The following is a 3892-nucleotide window of genomic DNA, read 5'->3' as shown; positions in this document are numbered from 1 at the left end:
GTCCAGCGGCTACTGCGAGCGGCTCATGTTATAAAAAGGAGAGAGGAGGCGCCTCTCACAGCCCTGCCGGAAAACTGCAGCCAGCAAGTCCTGATTGGATTCAGTGAGCCCTAAACAAACACTGCGCTCCGGAGGGGTGCCAGTCCCGGCGCTAGTCACAGGACAGACGCACCGCTGCTCCCAGCGCTGTCGTGAGAGGCAGACCAGGCACAATGTGATGCTCGCTGAATGCGGGGGGAGATAGAGATCAGAAACCACTTTTCAGAGATAGGCACTTTTCAGTGTTAGGCAAATGCTTACAAAAGGGGATCAGTGACTAATCCAAAAGTTGCATGCTGCTAGAATGCAAGCTGGGGCACCATCGAACCCCTTTGCCCAATTACATTTCCCCCCCCCCCCAAGATTATTCTGTCTAGCTAAGTATCCATCCATCGCTCTCTTCTCTCTGAACAGAAATAGAGAAGGTTTCGGAGAGATAGCCCTCTTAGTCTGTATCAGCAAAAACAAGAGGAGTCCTTGTGGCACCTTAGAGACTAACAAATTTATTTGGGCATAAGCTTTTGTGGGCTAAAACCCACTTCATCTGATGCATGGAGTGGAACATACAGTAGGGAGGTATAAATATACAGAAAATATGGGAGTTGCCTTACCAAGTGGGGTCAGGTCAGGCTTTGTTTTCACTAAAAGCCCATTTCACCGATGAGTTTCCCTTCCCGTCATTTTTTTTCCCGCAGGTTGCGGAAAATTACTTTTAAAGAGTCAAGGGCCATGATGTTATTTCTTTCTATAGGCTGAACTTCACCTAGGTCATACCGAATCGGCCCGTGTATCTTTTTGTATGAGCCACACGTTGTTTGCCTCACATTCACATTCAGAAATCAGGTGAATCACCATCAAAAGGTCCCCAGGGTTTTTCTGGTAAAATCAAAGCGATCCTCGATTTGTTGTAGGACTCAGGTAAAGTCAAAGGCAGGCTATGAGAACCCGCTCCGTCCACTCCAGCCATTATGGCTACGTTTTTAGTCTCTTTCTTTCTTATTCTTTCTCTTATCTCAGCTGTGTACAAACTGATACGGTACTTAGCAGGAAAGTGACTGGAAATTAAAATAACTTCGTTCCCCAGAGGTTATCAGCTGGATATCTGTCATCATCAGTTTGTACAGAAAGAGAGTCATCTGTAGCAGGGGGCTAGATGAAGCATGTCTCCCTCCCTGTAGCCATCAGAAACTATTCGTTCCGACAGACACAATTAAAAAACCTGTTGATAGAGAGTGTTTATCTTGGGTAGAGGGTTTTTTTTCCCGGGCAAGGTGAGTGGGAAGCGAACAGTTTGCATGATTGGAGATAAAATATTGGGTGTAATAGTTTGCTGGGAGCGCGCGTTCAGTGCTTTGAGTTTCACACTGCGTTGCTTTATTTTGTTGTGTATATGGAAGGACGATTTCTTGTGGAGAAAAAGAGCCTGTTTTCGGAGAAACAATTTCTCTGCTGAATTGCGGGAGATTCCTTTCAGCTCATGTTTGCCTGACTAATACTGCTCATCATGTCCAAGTGTCAGATTTAAATGATTAGGGGTTTCCCCCCTAATTTGAGATGCATGTTAAACAATTTAGTAGGCAGAGAGGTCTGGAAACCGGTCCATTTTCTTGAATGCAACTGCAGGTCTTCCAATTGACTTTACTTCAGTAACCCAGAATACGTCTCAGTAATGTTTAGATTTGCTAAAGTGAGAGACCCAAGCAGACTATCATAAGGTTTAATGATATGTAACAAAAGTAATTTCGTTCCATGGTGGTTATTAGCAGTAAATGTTTCTGCTAAAGTGGGTGAAAGCAATCGGCTTTAAACATTACTTTTCGTTCACATTCTCCAGCATATCATTGATAAAGTAAACCAGAAAGTATTACATCGGTTTATGGAGAGGCATCTAAATTGATATAATGTGACGACACTGGATTTTCACTGAGGTGAAATTTCGGTGAATGCGTCACGGATCTATCCCTCACCAATTTTATAACAAGTTTCTTGCTTAAATGAGTGTTGTGCCGGCTAAATAGTGCTACTTTATATCCTCACGCCACTCGTGAGGCAAGAAATATTCGAAGGCAAGAAAATGCCTTCCTCAGCACGCAAGAGTCACTAAGGAGTTGTAATATTGCGTGTTTCTCCATGATCTCTCTCCTACTCCGGCTGGAGAGAAGAGGGGAGGTATGGGCAGAGACACTTTAGCCTGGCAGAGATCTGGCTCTAGTGGCTCAAAGGTGACCTGCAATTTACCCTCCAGACTTCAAAACTTTTTCATCACTGATTAGCTGTCTGTTTACTTTACAGCCAGGCTACAAATTTCATTTTATTTTCTCCATTAGACTCCGATAAGAAACTCCTGTGCACTGTGTCAGAGGCAACGTGGAAATTATCCCACCCCCTCCCCTTTTCGTTTCAGTTTTGTTCCAAAACCACTAACCGCAGGTTGGTTTAAATTGCTCATTTCTAATTGCCACTCCCCTCCCCCGCACCCCACTTCTGACGGACTTTCACCCAGCAGCGAAAATAGCAAGTTTTCTCCTGGGCTTTAAACCGTTCCTAGCTGTGTTCAGCTCTGATCCTCTTCTGCATGTTTTACCTCCATCTGACGGAATGAATAACTGGATTGAAATGAGGCTGGGCGGGGAGCAGCCCCTGCTAATAATCTTGGGACGGTTGAGAAGGGGGATAGTTGCTGAAATAGACATATAGAATAGCCATCACTGTTTAGCCATTCCAATATACCGGCCATTAGATTGTTCCGGCTTATTTCGATCAATCAAATCATAATGCTCAAGAAAGGCTCTGTGGCCGATGAAGGAAAGAGTCCCTCATTGTGTGGGTTTCTTTAACACAACACTGCAGGCGGAGGCTGGCTTCTCTCTTCTGCGGCGCTCTCTGTGGAAGCGCGTGCTTTATTTTGGCTGGATTACATCCATCTCAATTTTAATTCACTCATTAACTTCTGTTAATTTAGGGAGAGGGGGAGAGATTGTTTTCTTAGGTTATAATTCGCTTCAGTTTGCGGGTTGTGAAAGCCCCGGAAAAGAGGATTAGTGAACAATAATACACAAGTTCAAACCCCCTGTAGTCTCATTTGACAAAGCTGTGGGTTACACAAGTGGCTTTAAAAATAAAATTAAAAAAAAAGAGCGAGAGTACTAAAAATACAGCTCTGAAGAATATAACAAATATATTAGTGTAAGAAATGTATGCCCTCTTCCTTGACTACAGCTCCCTTTAACTTATGCGGCTATCCTTTGCAGAGCTTCACAAGCTTGTTTTCATAGCCAATTGTGAACCTTTATTGCCAACTTTCGACTTGTTTCTCGCAAACACTGGATTTAGTGTTATAAATGTTGGCGCTTCTGTTCAGCACAGATCATCTGTAACCCTTTGGAAATTTGCCTTGATACTAAATATCCCCAATCACCGGAAATGCGTTCTGAACGTCCTCCCATGTAACATTTATGGCTAAGCAGAGGGATTCCGTTACCATTTGTTTTATGAAATAAGCAGACATAGCCAATTTACTGTACTGCCCATTACCACAAAGCCCATGTTTAAAGCGAGCAAGCACAGGTTCTCCCAATGTTGTTGAGTGTCGGAATGTGCATTAATTAAATCGGGCTCTAGGTGAGATACAGTAAAGGTCACTTTGGTCGCTATCAAAGGATGAAATGCATTCTTTCCCGTGCCATGTTTATGTAACTTAATGTACTTTAAAACTTGCTGGTAAGTTTAGGCCAGGCTGATAAGCAGAGGAGTTATTAAAGGCTACCTGCTGTGCAATTCCCCCCCTATGTCTCTTATCCAAGCTCCTTTAAAATATAATGTTATCAAGGCCAGCCAATGATAGGAAGTATTT

Source organism: Terrapene carolina, unplaced genomic scaffold, assembly GCF_002925995.2.
Source record: "Terrapene carolina triunguis isolate 2854851 unplaced genomic scaffold, T_m_triunguis-2.0 Scaffold58, whole genome shotgun sequence".
Lineage (NCBI taxonomy): Eukaryota > Metazoa > Chordata > Testudines > Emydidae > Terrapene > Terrapene triunguis.
The sequence above is the reverse complement of the archived record's forward strand: the minus strand, read 5'-3'. Positions refer to the sequence as shown.